This window comes from Falco biarmicus, chromosome 5 (genome assembly GCF_023638135.1).
Source record: "Falco biarmicus isolate bFalBia1 chromosome 5, bFalBia1.pri, whole genome shotgun sequence".
NCBI lineage: Eukaryota > Metazoa > Chordata > Aves > Falconiformes > Falconidae > Falco > Falco biarmicus.
The window spans coordinates 77,861,706-77,880,784 of record NC_079292.1 but is presented as its reverse complement, the minus strand read 5'-3'; the positions used below and the strand labels follow the sequence as shown (position 1 = coordinate 77,880,784).

Sequence of the window (19,079 nt, the reverse complement as noted above, 5' to 3'; positions counted from 1 at the left end):
AGCCAGATGAGTCAGTCACATGGCTGTCATTTTAGGTATTACTGCACACGTCTTTCAATTCAGCTATGAGTGGCCAGCAAATAAGCTCTATCATTTCAGTGACTGCAGCTACACAGGTACAAGCCAAGAATCAACGCACTGGCTGGAAATGGTGATTGTAATCAAACCACAATCAGCCTGGCAGGGTGACATGACCAAAGTCTGTTGTGCAAAAACCCAGAGCAGCACCGTTATGGACCCTTTTCTACTGGAAGATTTTAACTTGGGGCTGCAATGACCGGGAAGCATATCAATGGCTGGAAATTGCAACGGCTTGGTCACTACTTTCAGAATTTTGCAAGCTCAGCTCAATCAACCAGAAGCGTGGAAAAAAAGCACATTGGAAGAATGAAGTGAAAAGACATCAATACAAACCATAACATCTGTACTCTTGGCTTTATTCCCCGAGCTCCACACATGTAGATTTTCCTTAGGCTAGCTAAGCTTTATTTCAGTCTATGAAGTGGCTTGTTGTGGTCTTAGCCTTCCCCTCCCCAGCCACTTAAGAAGCCAGTCTACAACTGGTTCCAACAACGCAAACCGTGGAGTTCAGACTATGCTATACCTGGCTTCCCAAGCACCTTGGATCACTCTTCTCTCAGATCTGTGAACGATTTGCAGGTATAATTTTTTTTTTCTTTTTTTTGCCAGAAATAAAAAGATGGCAATATGTCTTCTGGGCTTTAATTCCCAGATCTTTCTCCTTTAGAGAAGTATTTCACTTTAATGGAATTAAAGCTCATACCACAAATTCAAATTACAACTGAAGGATGAATTCTGGCTACAGAAATGGATAGGGAAACCCCTGTTGACTTTCCCTGGGACAACATTATACCTCAGACAAACAAGAAGATTGTTTTTAAAGCTGACTTCTCATAGATGGGTTTTGGTTTTTTGTTGTTTTTTTTTGCTGACAGACTCTTTCTGTTGCATGTATTGCTGAGTTTCTTTTCTGCAGCAATAGTGACACTTAATCTGCTTTTATATCTCTGAGGACATAAACTTATGGAGACAGGAACCTAAAGGCAGTAATTTCTCCTGACAATCCTTGGTGTTACTCTTAAAAGAAGTCAGATGAAGAAGTTATAGAAAGCTCTGCATTAAAAGAAGTGTCTAATTTCACTCCATGGAGACAAAATTCAAATATACCAAAACAAAAAAAAACCCAAAACCTTTAAGGGGCTAATTACAGGATTACCCTTGTCTAAAAGCACCAGAAGATCTCCTCTGTTATCTCACATTATGACTTTCTCCACACTCAAAGCTGCTACTTAAAATCTCTCTCCACACTCAAAACTCCATCAACTCCTATTTTAAACGTCTCTCATTCTACATTTCCTATAGACCAAAACTTAAATGTAAGGACTAATTGATTGCACGGACAAGTGGCACACAGATAACTGCAAGCATGCTTGCACAAATGTAGGTGGTGATGCTCCATTTTGCAGACAGCACCTTGTGAACTGGATTTCACAGCACCCCAAGTTTAATTTGGATTTAAGTGAAAATATCTCACAAGCAAAGCTTGCAAATGCAACTACATCACTGCCAGCATTTCCATGCTGCAAGCAGGCTGTGAATTTAATTGTAGAGGTAAAACAGCAACACATTTTTCAAGGGCTAACTACGACTTAACAAAACAGACACACAAAAAATCCTGACGGCAGTGCTCCTCAAATTCATAAAAGTCTTTATTGACTAACATTTTTAAATCTTTCTGCACTGACCTGGCTTTGATTTAATGAAAATTATAAAAAATTATTCAACAATTTTAGCAGGAAAATCCTATTCATAATGTGCATCATTTTAAGCTAAATCCATATTTGATTTTAAGTGCCTTAGTTTACAGGCTGCCCATTTAAAGGTCTCACATGTAAGTCAACATCCCACAGCAATCTCAATAAGACATTAAAGCTTCACTTAACTCAGGGAAAAGGGTTCTTGGAGGGTGAATGCAGCATAACCAAACATTAAAAGTTCCCTTTGAATTTTCCACAGGCCCTTTCAGGACAAAACAGAAAGGTCTCTCCTTTGCTTCCATTAAAGCACTCAAATTCATGAATTTTTGAAGCAGCGTTTGAAGGGTTTTACTGGGAAAGGATGCAGTGAATGTAAATGAGGGCATTTTGGAAGAATTTCACCTGAGCACCTGCTGACACCCCTTTGGTGGCTCAGTCACTTTAGGCAATCTCACAGATGGGGTCTGTCAATTGCTTTACCCCTGTATTTGAGAACTGAGCAAATTCAGCCAGGATTTTTTACACAGCATCTGGCACTATCTCTGTAGCAACATTTGTCCAAAAATAACAACAACCAAAAAAAAAAAAACCCAAAACAAAGAAACACAAGAGTCGTTCCCCTTCAGCTACCTTTGTTTTTAACTGAAATGCCAACATTTCTTACTGGCCTCCTTCCTCATTCCCAAGACTGTGGGAGGTGGAAAAACAAAAAGGGAACATTTCAATTTGTCTTCTCATTTATAATCAATTCTTGCACTGCGAGGAGGTCCTGCCCACCGCCACCCTCACCCCAGTCCCTCTCCCAGCCCACTGCTCAGCCTCTGTCTGCAGAGGTGTGAGACCACATTTGAGGAAGCTGCTTCTGAAGGCTACATGAAAAACACCCGCTGTGAACAGTAGCTTCCTATTAAGAACAGCAGCAACCCTCTAGGGAGAGATTAAGAGACTGATGGATCCTGGGCAACTGAGACTCATAGCCAGCTTAGAGAAACAAATCACACCCTCCTCATCTGATCCATCGCTCCTGGCAGAGCCAGCCATAAACAGGCTTTGGAAGAAGCAACAGGAGAGGCAGAGACAGACAACTGACAGCAGAGCAGAGCCAAAACTGACTTCCAACGCAGCAAGAATTTCAAGTCCGCACAGCAAAAAGGAATGACAAGGTCATGACCCGCAAACTCCCTTGACAACTTTGTCTCTTTTCACAAATCTGTAGACTTTGCTGAACATGCTCTAAGGCCCACCAACATTAACATGGACATCTCCACTCAAATCACCAGGTGCTGAGCCAGAAACTTTTCAGGCATACACCACAGCAAAAGCCACTCACATTTCTCTGTTTTTAGAGAAGAGCTGGGGTTACTTATGGTCACAGTAGGGCTAACCAAACCTAACGACGCCAGCATCGGAACCAGATTAGAGACATACACAGGACCTGTAGCAGAGTTTGACAAGATGCTCAAAAGGTCCTCGCTGCAAAAGAAAATTTTGGTTGGGTGGCATGGATTTGGCAAACGGAGTGTGAAACGTGGTAATTCTCACCTTCCAGGATGACTGAATAATAAAGAGGAGAAAAAAAAAAAAAAAAAGAAAGAAAAAACCCAAAACCAGTCCTTACATGGGTAGTACTCCAGTCACACATCCTGAAAGCAGAAGTGATTGCCACTTGCATTTCATGATGGAAGAGGGGGGGGGGAGGAAATAACAATAAGAACAGTAAGTAGGCAGTTCATCCTAAGCACATTACAGATGGTTTCCAAGTTTGCAGAGAAATTTAAGAAATTATAACACTACTACCCCTTCTGCCCCTTCCCCCGCTCTAGCGAAGCAAAGCTGGCAGAGGGGATGTGTTACACAGTTTCTCTGCAAAATCCAATGGTGTCAGCTCTGCTGCCAGGAAAGGTGAGGTTCCAGTGAAGCTGCCAGATGCAATATTGAGATACTTTTTGCTTTACCAGCCTTGCAGATTTTGAAGAAAGGTAGTAAATAGCTGGAGGTAGCAACTCCTTATATTTCCTCTGACATTTCTACTACACTCTCAGACTCTGCTTCTGACTACACACGAGATGGCAGCTGCTCAGTCAAAACCTTCCTGAGGAAACCCAGTGACATGAGAATACAGCTCACAGCCTACATCGGCTGCCATTCTCAAAGCAGGTACAGCTGCCTGAACCCCTTGAGAATAACAGGGGAAAAGGATACAGTGAGGATGATATGTCTGGATAGCAGAGGATAAACTACTGCTGGGAGAAGACAGACCAAGTCTCTCATCTCTCGGCTGCCAAAGTTTGGGGAGATGGGCATGTTGGGCTTGGACTTATACAGAAGCCAGCAAGTTCATGGCTTCATCAATCCTCCATCACTGCAACCAGCCAGAGGCCACATAAACTGTGCAACCATGTCAGGACTTGGTATGCTGGAGGCAGTACATAGGGAAGGGTTTTGTGGGAAATAAGAGAGTAAGATAGTAAGTTTAAAAAAGAAGAGGTTAATAGACGCAGCAGCAATTACAGGACTATCATAAAAAGCACCTGGATTCAATTTGGCTGTCTTTCTGTGCTGCTGCCATCCATAATCTAAAGTCCTACAGTGATGTACTGTAGACTAGAAAAATACCAGGGATGTAGAAACAGCCACCCCATCATCACCTCCCTGAACAGCTACAAGAGCCACCCTGAGCCTCTAAACAATATTCAGTTTTGCAGTAATGACTCAAGTGCAGAGCTATTGTTGAGGATTAACAACTGCTGGAATGGTCCTTTGGGCTCAGGAATGGAAAACTTGCCAGTGACTAATCTCTGGAAAATCTCTATGATCATTAGGAATACCAGGAGAGGAAAACCAAAAAAAGTCATGTGCTGAATTTTTTTTATACTGGGTACACAAGGTGTTTTTCTACTGATGTCAACAGATACTGGATCAGTACCCAGGTTGTTACAAGACCACCCTGAAGAGCCTGTGGCTCCAGGAGAGGAGACATGGACTTCACACACACTTTATGCTGGGGGAACCCCTCAGACACCTCTTGAGTGCCCAGCTGAACTTTCAAGAAAGGTGCCTAAAGCCATTCACAAAAGCACACTACACCCTTGCTATTTTTGTTTAGTTTTGAATATTCGTTACTTTGAAGTCTGCATTTGCCTGTTTTCCATGTTTCCACCTGCCCCTGGAGCTGGGACTGTCAGAAGCGGTACAGCCCCAAGTAGCAGATGGAAGCCCTGAGCTAACGAAGCATTTAAGCACATCCTTAACTAATTTTAAGCACAGTAGTCCCACTATAGCTCCAACTGGCTATTCCCCTTTGCTTCTAGATAACCTTTTCATGTTCCAAAACTGAACATGCTGCATTCAAAGGTACGGGCTTTGATCCAAAAAAAAGCATGTGCACTGAAATTATGTTTGTCTCCCAAATTGTGGGAAAATCTTCAGTGGAGAGCAGGGAGAAAGGAGAGGATACCTAATCGTTTTCAAGCAGCTAGAGGCTCTGCCTCCAGGTACAGTTTATTCTGACCAGGCTATTTACTAGTATTAATCTTCAGTGATTTGTGTTCACGATGCAAGTCATTTGGCCATCTGCGCTGGGTGGAGAGACAGCAACCTGTCAATGGCAGAGCAGCTGCACCCGTCCAAGTGGACAGATGGCAAGGACACAGCTCGATTCTTTCCTCACTGTATTTCCCTCCTATAATTTTCTTTCCTTCCCCCCGCCCCGATTCTTTTAGCAGGGGGAGGGAGAGCTACTTGGACCTCAACGTGCTTGACGAGCAAATTAAATTCACCTTCTAATTATTTCCTGAGTCTCTGTACTAGCAATCTGTCCTCACCCCAGACAGATGGCAACTGCTGCTGCACAGCTGGTCTGGCACTGGCAAAGCTGCCAGATGAATGGCAGGCAGGTGTAATGCTGGTTTGGCTCACCAGCTGCAAAGAAATCAAGGAAGAAAACACTGCCTATCAGCTGAAGAGAGCATGATTTGGAAGCTGTTCCTGCTGGACTGCTGGCAGTTTAATCAGAGAAAAATCTAATATAAACTTGTCCATTAAGACTTAGATCATGCCAGTTGACACCAGGTATTTATCAGAGGACTGAAGGAGGCTGCAGCATCCTCACTGGCACTGACTCTAGGTATCTTCTCACTCCAAAGAATTCTTACCAGACCTCTTATTTTTTAACAACTGAGAATGTCTATGCATATATATGTGTGTGTATATATATGCATTTTAAGTATCTATTTCCATGTATTTGTGTAAAGTCTAATACAATGGTTATGCTAGTAAGTTGCTTAAGTACAATCATGATCAAATAACAGCAACAGTAGCAGTATCACAAAGTCTCCTTTTGGTCATTCTACAGCCAGAAAATGATGTGACTTTGTCAATCATCATGGCATTGTCCCAATCTGCCACTACTGTGAGCATACAAACACAAAAGCCTCAAGACCATCTAGACAGCTAAACTGGTATCAGCTGAACTGAAAAGAAACATCTTTACCATAAAAAGAACAAAAAAGGAACCCTGATTCACCAATAAAGAGAAAAACCTAAAACATTTCTATTCTCCTCCACTTGGTAAAAGCAATGAGTTATCCTGGACTACCCAACTGGTTCCCAACTTGGCTAAAGGTCTACACAGCTTTAAACTTTTTAAAATTACACCCTTTTCAGTCTGGGTGGTGATGTCTTTTTCTTTCCCATCTGAATTTGCCAGGTTGTCCTAAGAGACTTTCATTGTCATGTCTTTATTTCTACTGAAATTTCCGTGACTGTTGAGATTGTCACACATGAATGGATGGATGAGTTTGTTTCCAGCAAAGGAAGAGTTACTGCCTGCTGAGAGGCCACAGGCAGCCTGCTCCCAGCACAGTGCTCTGTGAGATTTGGGGGCATGTACCAAGACCTGTGGACAGAAAAAACCACTCATAACGGAAAGCCCCAAGCATTAGCCTCTCACCAGGCAGAGGAGAAAAAAAAAGCTGCTAGAAAAACAATACCGGGCAATTTAAAGATGAACGTTTTGCAAACTAACACGTTATCCAGGTTCACAGGAAAACTCAAGTTCTGCCAGAACATGCACAACATGATAGCTGCACTAGTGTTAAATGGATTTATTTAAACCACTATAAGTTTCTGCTCAGATACCATCACACTGTGCAAACAGATCCCTTTGCAGATGTAAGTGGGAGGGTTAAAGTAGTCACTGGTTTAGAGATCACTCCTGCCTGGGGCTGAGGAGGAGCAGCCACACCAGCACCAAGACAGCCACCCTCATTTAAGCATCTCCCATTCACAGTTTAACCAGAGCTTTCCGATTTTCCCTGAAATATGTTAGGGATTGCTCACACTGTCTATTTTGCTAAGCAGACATGTGCAAGACTAACTGCTGGCAGAGGGGCAGGGGCAGTATCAAACAGCTGGGGCAAAGGGGGCCTCTCCATATTTTACCGGGAAACAGCAGCTTGCTGAGTGGATGGCAGCGCAGCATCTTTGCTGTGCTTTATCTGAGTCATCCAGCAAAAGCCTCAATGCAATTTTCTGCTGGTGCAAGGAGAACGTAAACATACAACTTTTTTAACACTATTTCTACAACCCTTTTTTAAGCAGGTGAAAACCCTGTGCAAGGAGGAGCAGCCATTTAAAACCCAAACAAAACCGCTTCTTCAACAAAAGATTATATAGTTGGAGAATTTTCAAGCTTCCATGAAAACAGAGGAAACACTGGAGATCCTGTTATCACAAGTGGTTGAAAGGCAACGTGATTTAGATTTCAGATCCAGCAGCACAACCCAACCAGATCTTGCTACATGTGAAACCAAACTCTGGGAAATCTTATGAAATTACAATAGCCAAAAGTTAAGTGGTAACCAAAGAGAAGGAAAAATCTGGGTATCAAGGCATACTGCGAAGCTTGTTGAATTTGTGCTGGTGGACAATTCTGGCCAGTAAGTGCTCTGACCATGAAATTCCCTGGAGTCTTGTTTGTCACTGTTCTGCATTATGCAGAGACACAATCACCTGTACAGCTTCTATAACGAAGGGAGAGGCGCAGGCTTTTGCCAGGACCACAGTATTCGCACTAAAGCATCAGTTATTCCACTTATGCATTAAAAAAAAAAAATAAATTAAAAAAAAGTTAATCAGAAGAGAGATCCTGAAGACCAATGGCCAGCTTTGGTAACACCTTCCCCAAGAAAGAAAGAAAAAGGCACGTACAACTTGGAGGAACCATAAGCTGAGGCACATGACCGGGTAGGTGACTCTGAACCTACCCTCAGCCAACATCTCTAACCTTTACCAAACCCTATCGCTCAATCTCTGCTGAATTAGCATCGAGACAGCATAGCTCCTCCACTCCTTCTCAGCAGGTCTGAGAACAATGCTGGAAAGCTGCCAAGGGTTCAGACGCAAAGAAAATTAAGAGGGGGGAAACCCCCAAGAACCAAACCCAAAACAGGAAAACTGCTTGAGAGACTGCACAAGCCTAAGCATCGTTTCTCAGAATGTTTATTCGGAGAAAACTCTCTGAGATTCAAAGGCAATCGCACCTAAAATAAAAATTAACTGCAAGTCAAGAAAATTTTTCCTCCAAGCTTTATCGAGCAGGCTCCTAAGCATCTACAACTACAGAAGTAGTTGTATTTAAGGATTTTGAATTATTACTTGTTGGGGTTTTTTGCATTATTCTCAAACTGTGGAGCCTCAGTCACAGACCAAAATCTGACTGAGGCAGGTGCTGTGGGAAGGCAGCATAAAAAAGATAATTAAGCATAAGCAAAACCAGAAGCATATGTTCTCTTGGGATATGTTCTAGGCACAATCATTCATGGGTAACTAAAGAGCAGTGAAAGCATTTCCACATAATCTCATAGCAGCAAGCCAGACAACTCAAAAACCAACCCCAAAATTACTGCCTATTTCCCTTCATTTTCAAACCATGCAAGAGAAAAAGGCTTTACCAGACACCACAAAAGGCCAGCAGACTCCATTTGTTTCACACTGAGTCTGTATCCAGCTCAATACTGAAGACCCCACTGAGACCACTATAAGGCTGTGGTCCCCAAATAAAGACGGTCCGGGTTACTGGTGCTCCATTCCCCATGCACAGTCAATGCAGCTTTTTTTACTCCTCAGCACTCTATTTAAAGGTAATTAAAAAACTACTTCCCTGCCTCAAAATTAATTCTGAAGCCTCAGAAGTTGAAAGCCTACTATTAATACTATATGACTGCTATAAAATCCTGGTATTTTCCTTCTGTTTATCTTACATATACACCACAACTGTCTTGGTTTTCCCAAAATATTCTTGGGATGATATTTGATAGCTCTCATCCACTAATTAAAGGACAGGAGAAGAAAGATAAGTCTTTCTAAAACATTTTCTGACATGATCATGATGCTCAAAGAAGTGAAAACAACCACAACAACAGAAAAAAACAAAAATCGCCCTCAAAAGTGAGAAACAAAACAAAAAAAACAAGAGAATGTTCCTCCTCCCTAGCTTCCCCAAGTACATTTTCTTCATTGATGGAGCAGTCCACAGGCAGACCTTCAAGAGCTGAAATAACATGCTGCCTTTCATAGGCGGCAGGATTTGACCAGAAGTCTGCAGGTTTTGCTGAAGGAAGAAATGCAAGAGCCCCTCTTGCCTTGCCTGACTTACTGTGGTCACAGAGACTCACAGCCTGGGCTGGATCTGACTTTCTATTAAAAAAACCCCAAAAAACAAACAAAAAAAAAAAACAAACCCAGAAATAAAGAAGGGCATAAGCCCACTTGGTTTCCCCTCACAGTAATTTTCAAGTCTTGAAAACTTGGGTCAATCCCCATTATACATATTTGTTACTCCATTTTACCAAATTTGACTTCCACCTTGGGAGAAGCAGAGAAAAAGGAGGCAGCCAGAGGCTGGAAGAAAACACTGAATTGCCTGGAAAACGAGAGATTAACACAGATGCCTTTGTGCTCATGGAAAACATACAATGAAATGTGACAGCAGAGAGCACTGCCAGGGAGCCACAAAAGCACAGCAAATAAGACTCTGCAGCAGTCAGCCGGCGAACACACCGGAGATGGGGATTTTCGACTCAGTAAAAAGCTCTGCTTGTTTCTATTTGAATATAAATGTCCTCTGTGGAGCCTGGACTCTTCAGGCTTGGTATCCCCCATAAGAGGAAGGCTCTTGCCCCAAGAAAGTGTTAGCCAGACTGGCTTTTTAAAATAAACAGCTGGAATTCACCCTAAGGGTCAAATACTAAGGGGTTTTGGTGGCTGAACCAGAATTAACTGAAATGAAGACCAGATTTCTGCTCGCCAGCAAGGGCGGTGGGTTGACTTAATGAGTTTTTAAACTGTTTTAGCTTCAGGGTGACTTGACAAGGCCCAGATTTTTCTGGGAGGGAGGAGGGGTAACTGGAAGGTCATTTCCCTTCTGTCCTTGTTCCCTGTTGACACTGTCCCCCACTGCACAGCCTTGCTGGGACAAAGCACAAGGTCACAGCTGTATCAAGCTTGTGCTGTGCCAAACATCCATCTTCCACTTAGGTACCACTTCGGTACCAGGGAGCTGCACTGCATTTCACATAGGTGTACAGAGGTACAGCAGGGCTGGTGAATCTGCATACTCCCCTGAAGTTATTCCATGCATAGAGGCTGCAGTAAGTATTTCCCTTATATTTCTTCAAGCTACTAAGTGGAAGAGTAAATACTGCAAGAAACTGGGAGTCCCCAACATGACCTAGCATCCTAATTCACATGGTCTTAGCTTTTAGGCTGTTGCGCAGCTCCATTCAGTTAAATCAGCATCAGATAAACATAACCCTAGAGAGTAATAGGTTTACAGTAGTAATTTGCAGTTCTTAAATAGAAGAAACTGAAAAGTCATCAGAGGGGGTGGAGAAGAAGGAGGGATGGGAAATAGAACAGCACACACGACTTGGCTGTCAGTGATGCAAGCACGAGACAGCACTGTTCGCATGGAAAAGCTCCAAGGAAGAGGGCACACAGCGCTGCTTATAGACAGGATTTGTACCTAAAAACTCAATGCAAAATTAATCAATACCTTTAGCTACTCTAAATGCATGGGCATTACTCAACTTCTCCACACTTGTTCACATAAACCCTGCACTTAGATTTCTTACCCAGGCACTCTCCCAGAATTCACCCAACTCTTGTTACACAACAGTGTAAGCCCTGGCCCATCACACCCTGCTCAGCAGCTACAGAGCCACAAGCACCAGGTTCTGTTTGCAGCAGTGCCAGACTCGCCACTCCCAGATACCTTCTGCCACCATCCAAAGCCACACAACCCACTTCACACTTCCTCTCAGTAAGCAAAAAACAATAAATTAAGAACTAAACTGATGCAGGGGGACCTGCATCACTAGTGCGCTTTAGCAATGGTTTGTACTTTGCTTCCAAGGTAGGAAGATAGGGGCTTTGCTGTAGAGTCAGCAAAAAATGGTGTTTTTAAAACACAAGCAAAGTGAGTCTCTCTTCAATGACTTCAAACATCCCCTATAACTTTGGACATCCCTATCAAGGGCGCCATCCTTCAGCTTTATTCCACCACACCATGCTGTGCTCCTCTGAGGTCAGAATTGTCTTCAAATTCCACTAAATCCACTGTTATTTCCTATTTTTAATCTATCAGCTTAATAAATTAGCTTCATTACTGTCTCATTTGTAGATGCTGGCAGGAGACTGTGCAACACAGCAGATGCAGGAGTTAAAAAAAAAAAAAAGGCAGTGGGAGGGGACCTAAGCAAATAGCTTTTATTTGCTTGGATCTGGAATCTGAATGCATGCACAGAGCTGCTGGGGCCAGCCAAAAGAGTAGCAATGGTTGCCTAAGCTCCCCACGCCCCTCCAGAAGTCCTCCTAATCACTGTGAGCATCCCAAACCACAACATGCCTCTAAACTTTATATGGAATCGTACAGTGGTAAAGAGTTGGGCCATACCCAAAGATCAAACCCCAGGAGATCCTGCCCCAACTTATGTAAATATTGCTCAACAGGACTTGTGGATAAAAAGCCATTCTGAGCTCTTCAGGGCTCTACCAGATGTATCTTGCCAGGCTTTGGAAAGCTCGGGTTGAAAGAGTAGGAATCCCAATACATGTGTCAGCCGTTTTGTTGGTCTTCACAACACGTAGCATTCCCCACATGCTCCCTAAGAGCACGAAGCAAGTAGCATTCAAGGGTAGGTCCTAGCAGCAGAAAGCCACATCCATCCTTCCTAGCACCTGCTGGTGAGGGCATCAAGGCACAGAAGCCATCCAGGGTCTGTCTGGACATGCCTCCTCCTGGATCAAAATAATGGCAAGCCCCATACACTTTTTTCCACCAGCTGTGCCAGTACAAGAAAGGCGTCATCTAGATATCCGACGTATCTTTCCAGGAGTCATATTCCATTTAATTCCCCAAACAAGGCTACACAGGGCGCTAGGGAGGACATGTAAAACGTGCTGAGTGGTGGCTGCTGTTTCAAGCACGGTGGGTCAGCCTCCATGCTTGGTCCGTTAAACATCATGCATCTGCATGGGTATCTATATATGTCTGTGCACGTATAAGCAGCTGTAAGGAAAACCAAAGAAAAAACAAGGAATGCCTAGAAAAGCCTAGTTAACTGCCCTCTGACATTCCCAAGCTCTTCCTCTGACCCCCTGCTGCCTACAAAACCACACTCCTGGCTGTTGTCTTCAAAGGGTACAGAGTGTTCCACGTATTTGTGCTCAGCAATGCAATGATCTGTAATTTCAGTGTGCTTTTATCATTCTTCTTGCATTCATAGAAAGGTTCCTTGCTGGCCCTAAAATCTAGTTTGACCATTTGTGGGAGAAGCAGAACATGGTTCTTCACAGGATTATGTGGTAACAGAATATCTTAATTTTTAGTACTGGCTTTCTTTTCCTGTTTAACACTGAATAGAGAAACTATTGAAAGGCGGCAAGCAAAGATGACAGAGAATAGAAGGGGCACATTTCATCTAAAGCATTCATCAGCCGACTTGTTTGAATGAGGAAAAGCAAGGCAAAGACGAAAGAGCATCATATTTTTGCCTAAGCACACAGATAACAGGTAGGCTTTATAAACTTAAATTTTCACAGCTTCCAACAAGCACTAGGATTGTTTTTGCAACAGCGGTGCTGAGTTTGTTTTCCCTAAAATGAAGATTTACTTTCTAGGGTATCTAAATGCTGCTCAAGTTGCAACTGAGAATCTGGAGGGGTCCCAGTACAGATCAGTTAGGAGGAACCTCACTCCTTTAGTCATAAAAAGAAAGTTTTAATGTGCAGGGCAGGGACTGCACCTTGTTTTGTGTTTGTACTCTGCTTAGCACAGTGTGGTCTTAGCACCTCACCCCGGGGCTTAAAGGCAGGGGGGGGAAAAATCAAATCACCAACAAACAACAGATATTAAGGCAGATAAATGAGGGACTGGAACTATTTGTTAAATAAGCATGACAAACTCTACCAGAATCAGCATCTACAGGACTTTCCATATCCTACAAAACAATTATGAGGACGGGGATTAAAATGTGAATGATCAAGAAACGTTCACAGGAATTCAAGAAAGACCTGGATGTATCCAGGGGGAGGTAACAGCCCTGAAATTCAGTTGCATCTCTCATTAAACATTGTTAAAAACTCCATGAAAAGGAAATGAAGTTAATGGGATTTAAATCAGCTAATAAATATTCTTTTGGATACTCTTTTCCCAGCAAAAGAGTAAAAAGGGATGAGGCCAATAGTGTGTTATCAATGTTAAAAACTTGAGCCTAAAAATGGCAAAAGAAAGAGGAATTTACTATATATGAGTATGCTAAGCTTAAACCTTGCATCTTGTACCTGGCCGGGACCATTCTTCAGATTAAATCTTCTGGTAAACTCTGAGAAATCCTTGATGACTGTAACAAGGTATACACAGTGCTGTAGATGGGCAAAATTCATCTTCTAGCCTGCATTAATATTTTCTGTCCTGTCTGTATAACCGCAGACAATTCTGGTAGTCATACAAACACATACTTAAGCCTGAGTATCTCCAGGAAATTGTTTAATAATGATAGATGAACAAAAGTCATGCAGAATAAAATGGAAAATCGACTCATGCTGGAATTACACATCACAGAATTAATTTGGGAAGCATGCTGTAATGCCAAATTTGATCCACGCAGGCAAATCTCACAAGGTTGGGCCGACATCTGGCTTCTTATCTGAACTTTCCAAGCTGCTTCTCAGTTACACAAAACTGGCTTGGTTATTTTATGAGAACAAGCTCTCTCAAATTTTCCAATACTTTCTATCTTCAGGGATGCCAGAATTACCACAAGAATGTCTTTTTCCTGGCATTTTGAATTGGACTGATCCAGACCTCACCGATAGGACACATTACAGGACAATTTATATCAGGAACTACGCTTTATTTAGGAGTGGAGGTTTTGTTATGCCAAACCAACCCAATCATCTTTTAAGTCTGATAACCTCCTGACAGCAACCTTTGCCTAGTCCTCCAGATAAGAAATTAAAATGAATTTTTAAGAAACCCCAAACAACAACAACAACAACAACAAAAACTACACCACAAAAAACAGCAAAACAAGCAAAACCATGACCACAAAGTCATGGCAACCACCAACGGAGCAGTCAGGAGTGAATCAAGACTGTCCGTATGCAAACCTTAGCACCCATACTTTAGAAAGTAATTGATACTATAAACCCAAGTCATACCGATGAACTAATGAAGACAACAGTGGGTGTTCCTCTTACAGGGACAATTGGATGTTAAATTAATTTAGTCATTGGAATCAATGAAAATTGTAAAATTCAACCAGTTCACTGGGATTTCTCTATATCAGAATATAAGTAGTTAATCAAAGGAAAAGAAGCGGCTTTCCATCCCTCCTGGAGAAAACCTTAACAGAATATTTTACAGAAAGAAATATTAATATAGTGGTGAAAAGAAAACCAGCAGTACTGGCTTACAAGAGAGGCTGGATGAACACATCCAAGCTGGGTTAACATACTTTCTGGAAGACTGCTGCTCTCAGCTTTCTGATTTCCTTTGCAATCAAGACAACATTTCATAGCTTCCTTTCTTCTGACCTTCCACTTCAAATGGACAACACAGGAAGTAAAAACCTGGTACCAAGTGACCAGATGGGGAAATCTGGGGACTCAAGTTACATGCAATTGAAGGAGAGTCATCCTCAAGCCAGTGTTGTAAATGTTTGTCAATGTTTTCCTTGTGTGCCCTCCAATAAACCACTCATGCTGAAGACAGTCAAACTGCCTCCAATTTTTAAAGCAGCCACTATGAATCAGAATAAAAATATTCCTCCCTGTCTAGCAACAACATACCATCTTGGAGCACTTATAACTCCACCTGTTCTGCAGTACCAGCCTGTCTAATTTATATAAACTCTGGTTTATTCTGGGATACAACAACAAGTCCAGTGGAGGAAAGGTAACATGCCAGGACATCAAACCACCTGGGAGAGGTACATTATCATACTACCATACATCACACTACTCTGCGGTCTCTTAATTTAATCAGATTTTTCATTAACTCATATCTGAAAAGGGAAACAGAACAGTATCACTAGAAATTGCAACTTTATTATATTCTTGGAACCACGTACTAACAAATACTTTAATCCCAAAGAAACTGATTAAATCCAAACACAAACAAGTATGAGATCTCAGACTGAAGAGCTGCTGGAGCTGATCCAAAGTGGCAGTCTCTCCCGTGACTGCAGTGCATTCTGGACCACAGCCCTTGGCCCTTCTACCCTGTCTGTGCATTGCCTATGCCTGCAGCAGAGCTGTGCGCACCTTTAAAGTTGCTCTTCACATTTCAGCACGTACACCATGTCATGTCTATTGCAGGACTCGGCAAAGGCGTAAGTAACTACTGTCCAAGAATATCCATTATTTTTTTGCTGATAATGGCTGGAATACAAAGCAGGAAAACACCCCAAGCCTCCTGCTTTCCAGCTTCTCCTCAAGAGGAGAATTTAGCATGGGTCGAAGAACACAAACTAACAAGAGTCAATGTAAACCAAGTAGTATCTGTAGCCTGGCCTGCTGTGCTCACCACAGGGAAGTGTCTACCAACACTTCCCTCCACCCATCCCCCCTCGCCACACAATCAGAAAGGCATACAAGATGCTACAGTGTTTGTTTTACAGCATAATGGCATGTATGTTAGCGGCCAGCCAGATAAGTATTCACGGATTTCCTGGATCACAGGCTAAAGATGGAGTAAGATCTATTAATTCATCTAGTGCATCTCCCTCCCTATAGGCATCTAATTCAAGCTAGCAGAGAATGACCATCCCTTCCAGCAGACCACACCAGGAGTTGAGAAATTGACTCTCACCAGAGGAGGTGGCCTGCTTACTGAAAAGCCGTGTTTCTAAAACCTCCACCCTAATCCCCAGGCACAGCTCAGGCAGGGTAGATGTGACCCCGAGCTGCCAGCCCTGCACATTTTCCAGGGCTGTCTACGAGCTGTACAAAACAACAAAAAACGTTACCAGTGCTTTTCATGGAAGATGATTTAGCTTCAGTGCGTTAAGCAGCTTTTCTTGATGTTCAAGTTACCTTCTCTTTTGCAGCCCACTGAGTCTAGTTGCACCCTCTTGCAAGGCTAAGTGATTCTCTCTTGAGTACCCACACCTGAAATTGTTGGGATCTTTGCTTCTTAGATAACCCATCTATATTAAGCAGTTCTAGTCATTCCTCAGAAACCAGTCACTTTGCTCTCCTAATCAGCTCTTTCCTTTCTCTCTCAAACATTCAAAGGACAGGTGGCCTATATTTAACCCAGGGAGCCAGATGCATCCACAATGCATATGTAAAGCCTGTTACTCTTCCATTTATAACTGGGCTATCACGGACAACTGAGCTGCCTTGTATTACTGCTTCACCGCAGCAGCCGCGCCTGACCACAGGCCCTGGATTTGTTCCAGCCCTGTGACTTTGCACGTGCTCTTTCACACCTAATACACCGTTAACCTATCACTCATTTTATTTTCCCATTTCCATCACTCAGCCTCCTCAGATTGTTCTGCACGGTCAGTCTGTCTGCAGAGGGACAATTCATTGCTAATAACTGCAGACACCCAAATTTTACACATGAAAAGGTAAAACCCACCGAGCTCTTCTGATGCCTTTCAGGTTCCTTCCTCAGTTGTCATCATCCTGGCTTCTACATCAAACCACCACTGAGCACAAACACGTTTTCTTGTTGTATAGATGCATCACCAAGTTCCCCAAAAGAGCTGCTGCTTTGTCTGCTCACACAAGCGGCATAAAGGGTACCTCAGCGGTGATACCCAATATCTTTCAGATCACAACTGCGCCCCGAACCACTTGCCAGCCTCCCAAGCAGATTGAATTTCAGCCTGAGCAACACAAAGGAGTATACTGTGGCTAGCTGATGGGCAGGAAGGGATTTGGGGTTTACAGTTCCTGTGAGTCTTCCAGCAGTCACAGGGCAATGTGACAGAAAGTGAAAATAGCTCAGACTAAAATATGCCCCGTATTTTTTTTTTTGCACCTGTCTTTGTTTCAGATCCATAATCATTACAAGAAATAATCTTCAACTCAATTGTCCGAGCAAGGGAATGCCTGGCATCGTTATGTGGTATTTTCTGAGTTAGCTGTCAGGTTTCATTTAGCATTCTGCACCGGTCCTACAGTTTGGCTCGCCTGGGAATTTTAAATGCAAATGTATTTGCAGGGTGGCATGAGAGAACAATATCAGAATTTTACCTCATACCACAGCTCCTCGCTCAGCTCCATTTGACTCTTTTCCTCCCTCCCATACACAGATTTTGCAGCTACTAAAAAAAAAAAAAAAGAAGAAGAAAAAAAAAAAAAAAGACTTAAGCAAGAAAATCTTTACCTATTATTTCTCCCTACTGAAAGACCTTCCCTGGCCCTTCTGCTTAAACAGACCTTAACTGCAGTTTAAATAATGCCTTAAAATCGCCTACGACTCCAACTTGAGATGTAGAGCAGGCAAGCAATTTCTTTAATAGCAGGGAGTAACAGCACTTAAATCACCCCCATACAGTATTTTCTGCCTTTCATGGGCTAGATACACGCTAGCTAATTAATCACTGTTTTCTCCACACCCCAAACTTGCCAGTCTTATCCTAAGAAACCAAGCAGAAAGCAAATGCCACAAAAAGGACGTGCTTCTGGACAAGCATTTGTCATTTTCTTCTATTCTTTGTGCTCAGTGTCAATGAATTCCTGGCCACAGATGTAGGCAGATACCCAGCTCTCATTATTCAACGGTTCCTTGAGAGGTTGTGGACAGCATTATCAGAGAGGCAAAATTTTTATTGGCCTTAATATGAAGGCATTTATCTAGCCATAATGCTGAAACACTTCAAACACTCTTCACACGATCAGAACCAGACCTAATAGTTTTATTTCTGGTGCAAGGATGCTCTTGCTCATGCGTGGGACCAACAACTTGTGTAAATGTTGGCACCACCTGAACACAGCTCACCAGTTTGCACTGAGCTACATGAGATCAGAATACGTTCTAGAAATTATAGTGCCACTACTGTGCAGCAAAAAAGCTCCAATTTTCCCTTTAAAGAGCAGGTTTTTAGTTTGCATTTGTGGTTTATTATCAAAAAGACATGCATGAGTGATACTTCAAAGGAAAATAAAGAAGTAGGCCAGAAGGTCAGCAGGTGCGAATGGTCAGAGCCTCCAGCTCTGGACCAATCTGCAGTTAATATCCATTACAATATTTAACTCTATTGTTAAAACAGGAAATCCTATTTTTAGCCATTACCTATTATTTTTGTTCAAAGATTAAGTCCCACTTACAGTTCTATTACCAATCTTGCATTTTATCATCTGTATTTAGAGAGCTGTTCATTAATCTCACTGGCTTCTACATTTAAAAAAAAAAAACACAAAAAAACCCCAACAAAACCTTCAAGTAATTTTACTGACTTGCTTTATTGTGGCTACATTTTACAATTATAATTCTATCTGTCATAAAAATTAAATGTGTCTAGAATGGAAATGTGGGGAAGTATGACTGTAACCCAAGGATCAGATTTTTCTGAAATGCTCAGGGCTTGATTTTCTTCAGTGCTGAAGACTCAGAACTCGGCTTACACAGACACATTTCCCTCAAGGTCCCGTAAAGAACTCTGGATACACAAGTTTGAGAACTGAAAAGAAAGACCAAAAAATTTTAGCATTTTACTCTGGAGCCTAAACACAAGCCTAGAAGTGTTCAAAATCTGGCTCTCTCTTGGGTGATGAGTACTT

The 19,079-nt window shown here is 42.4% G+C and overlaps 1 protein-coding gene across 5 annotated transcripts in view; it reads right to left on the bottom strand.

Moving 5' to 3' along the window:
• PRR5 (proline rich 5) overlaps positions 1 to 19,079 on the bottom strand; it is a 94,237-nt gene that overhangs the window by 73,513 nt on the left and 1,645 nt on the right. The window lies entirely within an intron of this gene.